This window comes from Bufo gargarizans, chromosome 3, assembly GCF_014858855.1.
Source record: "Bufo gargarizans isolate SCDJY-AF-19 chromosome 3, ASM1485885v1, whole genome shotgun sequence".
NCBI classification, from domain to species: Eukaryota; Metazoa; Chordata; class Amphibia; order Anura; family Bufonidae; genus Bufo; species Bufo gargarizans.
Window position 1 is genome coordinate 371,736,700 of NC_058082.1, and position 14,995 is coordinate 371,751,694.

The window sequence follows — 14,995 nt, forward strand, 5'->3', positions numbered from 1 at the left end:
CACTTGGGGTCAGTGATGTCAGCAGTTTCCAGGTCTCTCCAAACATATGGCACAATGTGACCCCCTTTCAGAGATAGACCCCACCCGCTGGCTTTCATGGGCTTTTGACCTGTAGCCGGTCCCTCTCCTCCCTGTCTCTGGAAAGGGCCCCCCCTCTACAAAACCCATTAGGGCTCATAGCTTAAGACCAGGAGGTTACAGGGAGATGGTTCTGGGACCAACAGACCCGCCTGGGTTTTGGCTACAATTAGAGTCCAAACATGGTACCGTTATTCGGTTTGTGTGTGGAGACAGTGGCGTCTCTAGCTTTCAAATTTGGGGGGGGGGGGGGCGGGAACACTGGGGGCCAGGACAAAAGTAGGGGGGGCAGCTATAACAACGATACATTTACACAAGTACGCTTAGAAATGCTGCAATAAGACTATCTTAAGCGGATAAATCTGCCATGCCTCAATAAGACTCAAAAAGAACAACTGGACTCCCCCCTTTCCCAGAAAGAAATAGAAGAAGCAATCACTATGTTGCCAACTGGTAAATGTCCAAGCCTGGATGGCTTCTGAATTTTCTACTATAAAAAGTATAAGGAAATCCTCGTACCCCATATTACTAAATACTTTAATGAAGTTGGTATTGCTACTAATTTTAGGCAAGAAACAATGATGGCAAATATTTCACTTATCCCGAAGGAGGATAAAGACCCCACTTTATGCCAAAATTATCGTCCAATTTCACTTCTAAATAATGACCTGAAAATCTACGCCAAAGTCCTAGCAAATAGAATGCAGAATATCCTGCCAACAATTATAAATCCGGAGCAGGTGGGCTTCATGCCTGGAGGGGAAGCCAAGGACAATATTTTGAAGGCCTTATTAGGCATTGAATACTGTAAGAAAAATAAAATACCATTGGCTTTTATTTCAACCGATGCTGAGAAAGCCTTTGATAGGCTTAACTGGAACTTCCTTTTGGCTACCCTCTCCAGGTTCGGTCTTCCAGTTTCCTTCATTCAAAAGATACAATCCTTGTATACCACCCCATCCGCGCGGGTCTTAGTAAATGGGACTATCTCTCAGGATTTTCGGATCCAAAACGGCACTAGGCAGGGTTGTCCACTATCTCCCCTCCTATTTATTATATCCCTGGAACCTCTTTTAGCCAAAGTCAGACAAAATGATAATATATCAGGACTGAAAACGGGTAGATTTACCCATAAGTCTGCAGCTTACGCAGACGATATATTGTTTTTTGTCACAAAGCCGCTTACTTCTATTCCAACTCTTACGGAGCTGGATCAATTTAGCACCCTGTCATATTTTAAAGTTAACTTGGCTAAATCCACAATCTTCAATGTGAACATAGACAATCGCACATGGGACACTATAAAATCTATTAGTAGTCTCAACCCCACAGTCACGTATGTCAAATATCTGGGTGTCAACATTTCTAATAACCTGAATGACCTTTACCGCCTGAACTTTAATACTCTCATGCAAAAGATAACAGCAGACCTGGAAGAATGGAATGAATGACCTTTCTGTCTCATGGTTTGGTCGTGTTAATTTAATCAAAATGATCACCCTCCCCAGGGTTTTATATTTTCTTCAGGGAATTCCTATGGCATTACCTAAAAATTTCTATACGGCTATCAAAAGAAAGATACTATCCTTTGTTTGGAAGAGAGGGCAGAACCGCCTATCGTTTAATACTTTAATTAGACCAAAGTATAGGGGTGGACTTGGTCTTCCGGATATTGGTAAATATAGCATTGCTGTAACCCTGACCAGAATTAAGGAATGGAATGTGTATCCATCGAGAAAACTCTGGGTAGATCTGGAAGAGGGATGTGCTCCATGCCCCCTCCATTACCTGATCTGGAAGACTAAGAATAATAAATATTTATATACTAGGATTGATAATCCCTATACTAAGCATGCCATACATGTTTGGCAAAGTCTTATCAGGAAACATGCTATTCCATCTCCTAATTGCTTGGAACTCCCTTTGTTGGCCTCGATACCAAACCGTTTGAGATCAGTTAGGAGTAGAATTGTTTCACACCCCAATGGCTATATGCTACCTCTGAAAACTTTATACTCAGCTGCCTCTCCAATGGAGCACACGAAATATCTGGAAAGTGGAAAGACCATGATCTTTCCAAATTAATGTTGAAAAAGACCCCAATATGCCATGGAATATCCAAATTCTATTCCATTATCAATTGGACTGTATCTCCTCCGCTATACCTATCTAGATGGTCGACCGAACTCAAAAAAACATTTAATGATCAGGAAACCGTCTCAATCTTACACTCTTCTATACCTAAAGTTATGTCTACTAGACTTCGAGTCACATTACAAAATAATTTCTAGGTGGTACAGGACTCCTGTCATCCTAAACAAAATTAATTCGGAAATCTCCACGCTCTGCTGGAGATGCGGTGATGGAATCGGTTCTATAACGCACATCTGGTTCACTTGCTCCAAAATTGCTCCCTTGTGGCAAAAATTTAATCAAATACTTAGACGTATATGGATCACAAGTAGAAGTAGATGCAGAGCTAGTCCTGCTCGGATTATATAATAAAAAACATAATCTCCTTAAGGACCGTCTGTTTCCTTTTTTAATCGCGGCATTAAAAACCATCATTCCCAGACATTGGCTGAGCGTGGAGATACCGACCATTCAGGATTGATTTGAGGAGGTCTTATCCATCAGCAGATACGAAAAACTCAGGTGGATTATTGCTGGCAACCCCAAGAAGTACCTCTGGATCTGGGCCAAGTGGTGTGATTATGTTTCCACTAACAAAGTAAATAAGCACTTTGACTGAATTATTCCTTTAACATTTGTTTTCTCTTTTCTTCCTCCTTTCTTGAATTACTTAATGAAACATGTGACCACTTTTTTTTTCCCCCCCTTACTGTTTGTACTGTTTGATCCCTTGTTTTGTTTCCCTTCCCCTCCCTTTCCTCCCCCCTCCTACCTTTCCCTTCACCAATTTTTTGTTTTTTTTAAGACAGTTTTCTGATTGATCTATACAGATTTAGGAATTACTATCCTTGTGTCGCCTCAATCAGGATACATTACGCATAAATTTGTATCTGTATTGGTGATGTTTTCCTCACTTTATATTTTGTCAAGTTTTTTTTATTGATCATATCATCATTGCTAATAAAACAAAATTTACAAGAAATGCTGCAATACTTTACCCAATACCTAAAACCGCAACAGGGAAGAAAAGTCCAGCTGTCTGTGGATGACACTTTTATAGAGAGGGGGGATCTGTGGATGACACTGCTATGGGGGGGGGGAGAATCTGTGGATGCCACATACCGTGTATAGCATCTTATGTGTCATCCACAGATCCACACCATGACAGTGTCATCCCCATTTCCCCCTCTATAACAGTGTCATCCACAGATCTCCCTCCCCGCCTCTCACAGGAGTGTACATTTGACATTTCTAAACTGTAATCCATATCCTGCAGTAACTTTAACTTTAAATCAGGATTAAGCGGCCGCTCATCTCTACTAGTACCTTAACCTTACACCACTCGGCTAGCTTCGGTAACAAGGCCAGGCTACAGCCTACAGGTACTGCCTGTTAGTTGTTATCGAGCGAGTGCTGATTTCTGCAGGTCAGAGCATACGGATTACAGTTTAGAAGAAATGTACACTCCTGGGAGTGGTCCAGACCAGTGGTGGATAGAGGTATACTGTGTGGCCCAGTGTAGAGGTATACTGTGTGGCCCAGTGTAGAGGTATACTGTGTGGCCCAGTGTAGAGGTATACTGTGTGGCCCAGTGTAGAGGTATACTGTGTATAACATAAGCATATTTCACATGAACACTTACAGATCTCGGACACCACTTCCACACTTTAGCCGGGGGCTCGGCAGAGCTGATGTTGTGTTTTATCCTAATGAGAAATAAGGATTTGGAGAAGGGGCAGAGGGATAGCAGAGCAGGGAGAGGATGGTGCTGCTACTAGGGGGTCATACCATGTGGGAGTAATAAATCCCACCATAATGCCCCCCAGTAGAAATAATAATCCTTATAATGTGACAATGCAAAAAATACCCCCTTATGCCCCCAGTTGAGCTAATGTCCCCCATAATGTGCCAGTATAAAATACCCCAATATAGTGCCCCCAGTAAATGCCCCCATAGTGCTCCTCTACCCCTTCCTCCTAGTGCCCCCATAATGTACCAGTATAAAATGCCCCAGTAGATGCCCTCAGTGTCCCCCATAATTTGCAAGTATAAATTACCCCTTCTTATTGCCCCCGTAGATGACTCCATAGTACTCCTCTCCCCCCTTCCCCATAATACCCACCATAATGTGTCCCAGTATAAAATGCTACTGTACAGAGCCCCCCATATAAAACACCCCTCCTTTGTGGCCTCAGTAGATGCCCCTATAGTGCCCACCAATAATGTGCCAGTAATAAGACCCCCCCATTACGTGCCAGTAATAAGACCCCCCCATTACGTGCCAGTAATAAGACCCCCCATTACGTGCCAGTAATAAGACCCCCCCATTACGTGCCAGTAATAAGACCCCCCCATTACGTGCCAGTAATAAGACCCCCCCATTACGTGCCAGTAATAAGACCCCCCCATTACGTGCCAGTAATAAGACCCCCATGGGAATAACTGAGACATGGCTGGATGATAGCTATGACTGGGCGGTTAATGTACAAGGTTACAGTCTGTTTAGAAAGGATCGTCAAAACCGGAGAGGGGGAGGGGTCTGCCTTTATGTAAAGTCCGGTCTAAAGCCCACACTCCGCGAAGATATAAGTGAGGGACATGAACATGTGGAGTCAGTGTGGGTAGAGATACATGGAGCTAAAAACAACAATAAATTACTAATAGGAGTTTACTATAAACCACCTAATATACCAGAGTCCACAGAAAATCTATTACTAAACGAGATAGACGAGGCGGCAAATCATAATGAGGTGGTTATTATGGGGGACTTCAACTACCCAGATATAGACTGGGAAACTGAAACTTTTATATCTCATAGAGGAAACAGGTTCTTGGCAATAACCAAAGACAATTACCTCTCCCAACTGGTTCAGGACCCGACTAGAGGGACGGCCATACTGGACTTAGTATTAACCAATAGGCCGGACAGAACAACAGACGTGCAGGTTGGGGGACACCTGGGAAATAGTGACCACAAAGTAATAACCTTCCAATTATCATTCAAAAGAGCGTTTCTACAGGGAGGAACAAAAATACCAAACTTCAAAAAAGCTAAATTTAGCCAACGAAGAGAGGCCATAGGCCAAACTAACTGGGACAAAGTCCTCAAAAATAAAAATACAGCCACAAAATGGGATATCTTTAAAAACATCCTAAAATCTCATTGTGAGAGGTACATACCGTATGGTAATAAAAGGTTAAGGAACAAAAAGAAACCAATGTGGATAAATAGAACTGTAACGAAAGCAATAAATGACAAAAAGAAAGCATATCATTCACTGAAACAGGAGGGGAGCACGGAAGCACTGAAAAACTATAAGGAAAAAAATAGAACATGTAAAAAACAAATAAATGCGGCCAAACTAGAGACCGAGAGATTAATTTGCAAAGAGAGTAAAACTAACCCTAAAATGTTCTTCAATTATATAAATGTTAAAAAGTATAAATCTGAAGGTGTCGGCCCTTTAAAGAGAAAGGAGGGGGAAGTCGCAGAGAGCGATGAGGAGAAAGCAAAGCTGTTAAATATTTTTTTCTCCAATGTATTCACTGAGGAAAATAAATTGTCAGATGACATGCAGAATGCAAAAATAAATTCCCCATTAAAAGTGTCCTGTCTGACCCAGGAAGAAGTACATCAGCGACTTAAAAAGATTAAAATAGACAAATCGCCAGGACCGGATGACATACACCCCCGTATCCTAAAGGAATTAAGTAATGTCATAGCCAGACCCTTATTTCTGATATTTGCAGACTCTATACTGACAGGGAATGTCCCACAGGATTGGCGCATGGCATATGTGGTGCCAATATTCAAAAAGGGGCCAAAAACAGAGCCTGGAAACTATAGGCCGGTAAGTTTAACATCTGTTGTGGGTAAACTGTTTGAAGGTTTTCTGAGAGATGCTATATTAGAGCATCTCAACAGAAATAAGCAAATAACGCCATATCAGCATGGCTTTGTGAGGGATCGGTCATGTCAGACTAATTTAATCAGTTTCTATGAGGAGGTAAGTTCTAGACTTGACAGCGGCGAATCAATGGATGTCGTAAATCTGGACTTCTCCAAAGCATTTGACACTGTACCACATAAAATGTTAGTATATAAAATGAGAATGCTCGGACTGGGAGAAAACATCTGTATGTGGGTAAGTAACTGGCTCAGTGATAGAAAACAGAGGGTGGTTATTAACGGTACACACTCAGATTGGGTCACTGTCACTAGTGGGTTACCTCAGGGGTCAGTATTGGGCCCTATTCTCTTCAATATATTTATTAATGATCTTGTAGAAGGCTTGCATAGTAAAGTATCAATTTTCGCAGATGACACTAAACTGTGTAAAGTAATTTACACTGATGAGGACAGTATACTACTACAGAGGGATCTGGATAGATTGGAGGCTTGCGCAGATAAGTGGCAGATGGGGTTTAACACTGATAAATGTAAAGTTATGCACATGGGAAGGAAAAATGCAAGTCACCCGTACATACTAAATGGTAAAACACTCGGTAACACTGACATGGAAAAGGATCTAGGAATTTTAATAAACAGCAAACTAAGCTGCAAAAACCAGTGTCAGGCAGCTGCTGCCAAGGCCAACAAGATAATGGGTTGCATCAGAAGGGGCATAGATTCCCGTGATAAGAACATAGTCCTACCACTTTACAAATCGCTAGTCAGACCACACATGGAGTACTGTGTACAGTTCTGGGCTCCTGTAAACAAGGCAGACATAGCAGAGCTGGAGAAGGTCCAGAGGAGGGCATCTAAAGTAATAACTGGAATGGGGCAACTACAGTACCCTGAAAGATTATCAAAATTAGGGTTATTCACTTTAGAAAAAAGACGACTGAGGGGAGATCTAATTAATATGTATAAATATATCAGGGGTCAGTACAGAGATCTATCCCATCAGCTATTTATCCCCAGGACTGTGACTGTGACGAGGGGACATCCTCTGCGTCTGGAGGAAAGAAGGTTTGTACACAAACATAGAAGAGGATTCTTTATGGTAAGAGCAGTGAGAATATGGAACTCTCTGCCTGAGGAGGTGGTGATGGTGAGTACAATAAAGGAATTCAAGAGGGCCCTGGACGTATTTCTGGAGCTTAATAATATTACAGGCTATAGCTACTAGAGAGGGGTCGTTGATCCAGGGAGTTATTCTGATGGCCTGATTGGAGTCGGGAAGGAAGTTTATAGTCCCCTAAAGTGGAGAAAATTGGCTTCTACCTCACAGGTTTTTTTGTTGTTTTTTTTGTTGTTGTTTTTTTTGGCCTTCCTCTGGATCAACTTGCGGGATAACAGGCCGAACTGGATGGACAAATGTCTTTTTTCGGCCTTAGGTACTATGTTACTATGTTACTATGTTATTACGTGCCAGTAATAAGACCCCCATTACGTGCCAGTAATAAGACCCCCATTACGTGCCAGTAATAAGACCCCCATTACGTGCCAGTAATAAGACCCCCATTACGTGCCAGTAATAAGACCCCCATTACGTGCCAGTAATAAGACCCCCATTACGTGCCAGTAATAAGACCCCCATTACGTGCCAGTAATAAGACCCCCATTACGTGCCAGTAATAAGACCCCCATTACGTGCCAGTAATAAGACCCCCATTACGTGCCAGTAATAAGACCCCCATTACGTGCCAGTAATAAGACCCCCATTACGTGCCAGTAATAAGACCCCCATTACGTGCCAGTAATAAGACCCCCATTACGTGCCAGTAATAAGACCCCCATTACGTGCCAGTAATAAGACCCCCATTACGTGCCAGTAATAAGACCCCCATTACGTGCCAGTAATAAGACCCCCATTACGTGCCAGTAATAAGACCCCCATTACGTGCCAGTAATAAGACCCCCATTACGTGCCAGTAATAAGACCCCCATTACGTGCCAGTAATAAGACCCCCATTACGTGCCAGTAATAAGACCCCCATTACGTGCCAGTAATAAGACCCCCATTACGTGCCAGTAATAAGACCCCCATTACGTGCCAGTAATAAGACCCCCATTACGTGCCAGTAATAAGACCCCCATTACGTGCCAGTAATAAGACCCCCATTACGTGCCAGTAATAAGACCCCCATTACGTGCCAGTAATAAGACCCCCATTACGTGCCAGTAATAAGACCCCCATTACGTGCCAGTAATAAGACCCCCATTACGTGCCAGTAATAAGACCCCCATTACGTGCCAGTAATAAGACCCCCATTACGTGCCAGTAATAAGACCCCCATTACGTGCCAGTAATAAGACCCCCATTACGTGCCAGTAATAAGACCCCCATTACGTGCCAGTAATAAGACCCCCATTACGTGCCAGTAATAAGACCCCCATTACGTGCCAGTAATAAGACCCCCATTACGTGCCAGTAATAAGACCCCCATTACGTGCCAGTAATAAGACCCCCATTACGTGCCAGTAATAAGACCCCCATTACGTGCCAGTAATAAGACCCCCATTACGTGCCAGTAATAAGACCCCCATTACGTGCCAGTAATAAGACCCCCATTACGTGCCAGTAATAAGACCCCCATTACGTGCCAGTAATAAGACCCCCATTACGTGCCAGTAATAAGACCCCCATTACGTGCCAGTAATAAGACCCCCATTACGCGCCAGTAATAAGACCCCCATTACGCGCCAGTAATAAGACCCCCATTACGCGCCAGTAATAAGACCCCCATTACGCGCCAGTAATAAGACCCCCATTACGCGCCAGTAATAAGACCCCCATTACGCGCCAGTAATAAGACCCCCATTACGCGCCAGTAATAAGACCCCCATTACGCGCCAGTAATAAGGCCCCCCCATTACGCGCCAGTAATAAGGCCCCCCCATTACGCGCCAGTAATAAGGCCCCCCCATTACGCGCCAGTAATAAGGCCCCCCCATTACGCGCCAGTAATAAGGCCCCCCCATTACGCGCCAGTAATAAGGCCCCCCATTACGCGCCAGTAATAAGGCCCCCCATTACGCGCCAGTAATAAGGCCCCCCATTACGCGCCAGTAATAAGGCCCCCCATTACGCGCCAGTAATAAGGCCCCCCATTACGCGCCAGTAATAAGGCCCCCCATTACGCGCCAGTAATAAGGCCCCCCATTACGCGCCAGTAATAAGGCCCCCCATTACGCGCCAGTAATAAGGCCCCCCATTACGCGCCAGTAATAAGGCCCCCCATTACGCGCCAGTAATAAGGCCCCCCATTACGCGCCAGTAATAAGGCCCCCCATTACGCGCCAGTAATAAGGCCCCCCATTACGCGCCAGTAATAAGGCCCCCCATTACGCGCCAGTAATAAGGCCCCCCATTACGCGCCAGTAATAAGGCCCCCCATTACGCGCCAGTAATAAGGCCCCCCATTACGTGCCAGTAATAAGCAAGTCCCCCCCAATGTGCCAGGATCACTATTGTAAAAAAAAAAAAAATACTTAATACTTAACTCCATGTCAGCGATGCGATGCAGGCCTCTTCTGGCCTGTGTCCCACCCTGTATGGCTCAGGCGGCGCAATGACGTCATCGCGCCGCCTGCGCCGGCCTCTGATGGGCTGCAGGCACTAGGCCGGCAGCCTATCGGAGTAAGGGGAAGAGACACGCCTCTCCCTTCCCTGCACCGCTGCTGGCACAGGCAGATTACTAAGGAGATGAGCGCAATGGAAGCGCTCATCTCCCCGTGCCCGGCGGCGGCGGCTCACTTGGGGGGGGGGGGGAAGCATTTTAGTTGGGGGGGCACAGCAAGATGTAGGGGGGGCTGTGGCCCCCTCTGGCCCCCCTGGCGACGCCACTGTGTGGAGATAAGTATATCTCCCCGCCCTGGCCTCCCACCACCACCACACTCCACGGGCCTGTTCATCGTGGCCACAGCGACACGAATATGTATCTGGTTTGCGCCTCTGATGGCTAGGCGATTTAATTATTCCTTATAAATCGCCGTTTCCATTCTGTCTGCTAGATTTGATTGAACTGGGGAATGGCTTAGACATCATGCTGAGATTCTTCCTGTTACATCGGCTTGGTTCCGGGCTGACTGGAGGACGTGTGAATTTGTAAACAAGTGGCTTGCTTGAAGCCAGGACCCCTGTGGCGTTCTATACCTCTGCTATCTGACAAGCCGAGAGTTGAAGTGAGAACTTATTTTGCATGCACATTGACAAAGGTGAACCAGATCATGGCTGGCAGTAAATAATGATCCATATTTCTAACACCTCCCCCTTTTAGAGGGCGCCAGGGGGCAGCATTGTCCTGTGTTCCCCGTGCGCCCATCCGCATCCTCTTTGGTGGCAAATGGCAAAGTGGTATGGCTGGAGCGCCAGGCTCCTGCCTACCCACCTCCCATTCGTTCCTGCCCAGTGGAGTCACCCAGACTGAGCATGACACAGAGGCCACAATTACTGGCATCAGTCGGTACTATAAATGGCCATGTAAAGTCGGATGCCTATTGAACCGGGAAGCTGGAAGGGGCACCCTTCAGCGCCTGGAAGGTAGTCTCGCAGTCGTTTGTCCATTCGACTGCGGAGGGCAGCTTCTTCCTAGTGCGGTCCGTCAGGAGTCTCACCAGGATACTATAGTTGGTCGTGAACCCCCTACAGTACCCGGCGGTGCCCAGGAAGGACATCACCTGGTGCTTGTCGCTGGGGGTGAGCAAGGATGCACTAGCATCCACTCTCCCGTGCTCCAGTTCCAAATCTGCCCCTCTAGGTCGGGGCCCCTCGCTTATGCCCTGCTGGTACTTTTCTGGCATAAGGGTCAAGCCTGCCTGGCAGATCTGCCCGAACATCTGCGCCAGATGCTCTCGGGGATCCTCCCAGGTAGGACCGAAGACAGCAATGACCTCCAGGTACGTGGCCGCATACCCTTGAAGTCCCTTAAGCCGCTTGGCCATCCGCTTAGAAGTGGCAGGGGCATACTCCATGCCCAACGGCATCTCGGTGGATGCCGTCCTTCCGGGCGTTTTGGTGAACAGTTCCCGGAAGGGGCAGCATTCTGGGAGGGCACCTGCCTCCTGCTCATGATGCGCCTGCATAAGTTTCACTGGGAAGGCCTTCTGCCTTCCCCAGGCGTGGTCCAGGGTGACCAGGTACATCCTGGCATTGAGCCGCTGGTGCACGAGGTACGGACCCTCCCAGGCTGCCTGAAGCTTGTCCTGAGGTACAGGAACCGGCATTCACGCTTGCTGACCCACCTGGTGGGTCCTCTCACAAGCCGTCTGGTTGTACCCCGCTTCTGGACGGTGTAGGCCTGCCCCATACTGTCGTGCACCAACCGCAACAAGGCCTGCGTCTTTTCCTGGAAGTGCATGACACATTTGATGATCGACATCCCAGGGGTGGCTACGTCTCCCGTCCAGGCCTCTGACTTACAGGCCCCTGGGTATCTGGCCATCGGAATCTCATGCGCAATCCATAAAAACTCCGCCCTGAACGGATAAGGTACCACGAATTGTCTGTCCCTAGGCCACGCCTCCTGTGAGCCCTGCTGGACCGTTTCCCAGCACAACCGTCCTTGGTTCCCAGACCGCCCTCTGGAGGTCTGGATCCAAGGGAGGCTGTGCCACCTGCTCCGTGAGAGCTTTCAAGCTGGCGCTAGCCCCTAACACCACCTGAAACCCCTGGTGGGACGTGGTCAGAATGCCACATCCCCTGTTAGTTCTACCTGCCGGTCCCTAGGCCTCTCCTCCGGTGAGCCCTGTTGGACCGTGACCCGGTACAGCCATCCTTGATCCCAGACCACCTGCTCGAGGTCTGAGTCCGTGGGAGGCTGGTGTCGACCACTAACGCTGCCTAAAACTCCAGACTGGACGTGGCCAGAATAGACGAGACTGCCGCGTCCCCTGGGATCTGTTCTGGCTCTGTAGAAAAAGAGAGGGGGAAATAAATCCCCAAAAAGAGCTTTGGTCTTATACTTCCCATGGACGATATATCCAAAGGTGGTCTTTAGAAAAACAACCAGGCGCCACCAGGGAGGAGAGAGAGACCACTAGTGAATAAGTAAGTAGGTGGTGAGAGGCTGCCAGGAGTGGGTGAATATACAGCAATAGTGGCTGTATACAGCAGTAAATAAGCAAAAGAAAAAGAACAACCGAGAACCCAGCCACAGGACCATTTTATAAGGGTAGAAGTAAACAATCACCTTGTCCCCCAAAAGACAATCCTCCTATCAATAGACTTTGTGCTAACCCCTACGGAGCCGACCTTGTTCACCCCTCCCCCCTTGCCAATCCATTACCACCCCCAGAGACACTTCCCAGACCTACGATTGCTTCTGCAAACTGTCCATTTGGGTCAGCGATCTCCTCTGTCCCCCTACAGCCAGAGTCTGGGAGTCCCATTCTACAAACAACCTCTGATCCTATATCTGTGAACATGACTGATCCCGGAAACGGGACCTTTTATTCCCTCTATTCATCTATCAATACACTCACTCGCCCTACACTCTCTCCTCCAACTATTGAGACTACATTGTGGAATTTTAATACTTCAGATTCCCCAGAACTACCCATTTCTTTAAATACTTAACATCCTACCACTCAAAATTCTCCTCTAAACATATCGACCTATACCACCTCCACCAAGCAATTGGAGATATATATATTTTTTTTTATCCCTACCCCCCAACTTATCAGACGGCCCTTTTTTAGAGAAAATATCACCATCCATTCCCTGTCGAAATCCGACACCACCAACCAGACAAACTATCCAGCATACAATTACTGAGCCTATTCTTCACTCCGATGGGCCCTTTGTTCACAGACCCACCCCAGACCAAACGCAACCTAAAAATAACCTAAGTCTTCACTCCTATACTGACCACAAGAAAAAATAAAATAAGATATAGAAGATGTAGAGGAGGGAGACAGACTCCCCCAAAAGAAAAAAATACAAGATAAGCCTAACTAAGTCCCCCCATAAGGTACCTAATAGCTCAGAAACAATAGGAACAGACCCGACACTAAAAGAAAGAGGAAAAAGGGATTTTTAACCTTTCTAGATATAAATTACAAAAAAATGAACTTGGAATACTTAGCAAGGGTCTGTCTTTCTGCTCCGTAGATAGCCGGGGCCCCCATCTGGAGAGCTTTTATAACATGGTGTTAGACAATCTGAAAGCCATGTCTACCTCTTCTTTTAAAGAACCGGTAGTTATCTCCTCCAATAATCTTAGCTCTAGCGAGATGAGAGCCCTCAATAACCTTAAACAAAACCAGAATATAGTCATCAAGAGCGCTAATAAGGGTGGGGGGATAGTTGTTATGGACCAGGAGTACTATCTACTTGAATCAAATAGAATTTTGTCAGATCATGAGTATTATAGGGTCTTAAAGGAAGACCCTACTGCCCTTTTCAAAAAGATCCCTTACCGTGCTAATTTAATCTGGACATAAAGCTGGCATTATTGATTAAAAAGAAAAAAATTCCTAATGACCGCTTCTATTTTTTACCCAAAATTCACAAATCCTTGAGAAACCCCCAGGAAGACCCATTATTCCCGCGATTGGATCCCTTACATCTAATCTGCCTATGTTGACAACTTCCTTCAGAAATGTCATCCAATTGCCCTCATATCCACCAAGAGATACCACCAATCACCTAAACATTTTGAACCCTTTTCAATGGAAGCACGGCTTCATGTGAGTCACTCTTGACGTGTCTGCTCTCTACAGCAACATAAGGCTACTTTCACACTAGCGTTCAAAGGTCCGTTCGTGAGCTCCGTTTGAAGGAGCTCACGAGCAGACCCGAACGCCTCCGTCCAGCCCTGATGCAGTCTGAATGGAGCGGATCCGCTCAGACTGCATCGGTCTGGCGGCGTTCAGCCTCCGCTCCGCTCGCCTCTGCACGGACAGGCGGACAGCTGAACGCTGCTTGCAGCGTTCAGCTGTCCGCCTGGCCGTGCGGAGGCGAGCGGATCCGTTCAGACTTACAATGTAAGTCAATGGGAACGGATCCGCTTGAAGATGTCACCATATGGCTCAATCTTCAAGCGGATCCGTACCCCATTGACTTTACATTGAAAGTCTGAACGGATCCGCTCAGGCTACTTTCACACTTAGAATTTTTTCTAAGTTATTAATGCAGACGGATCCGTACTGAACGGAGCCTCCGTCTGCATTAATATGATCGGATCCGTTCAGAACGGATCCGATCGAACGCTAGTGTGAAAGTAGCCTTAAACACGATCTAGGGCTTTTAGCGGTTAACCACTTTTTACAAACAGACCCCTCCATGCCCCCATCCCAGAAGGATTTTATCATTCAAGCGATTAAATTTATCTTGCGCCAGAATTACTTTTCTTTTAATGAAAGCATTGACATCCAGAAGAAGGGTACCGCAATGGGTACAAAGTTTGCTCCATCATACGCAAATCGATTCATGGGTCTCTTCGAAGAGAGATTTGGCCTAATCTCCCATTCAAGGATACGTCTGTATCACAGATATATTGATTACATCATCTTTATCTGGGATAGGGACGTTGAATCACTACTGGCCCTGATAGAAACACTCAATACCAACAACTGGGGACTGACGTTCAGTCTAGAATATAGTCCCTCAGATGCAGTTTTTCTTGATATCCACCTGACTGCAGCAACGGGATAAGAGTATCATGAAAACCCATTTCAAGAAGGTAGACTGTAACAGCTACCTAGATTCCAAAAGCTGTCACCACCGAAAATGGCTAAAGAATATCCCTTATAGCCAAATGGAGAGTCAGGAGAAACTGCTCTGAGGACTTTACCTGCAAACAACAACGCAAAACTCTCACAGACCGCTTCCGG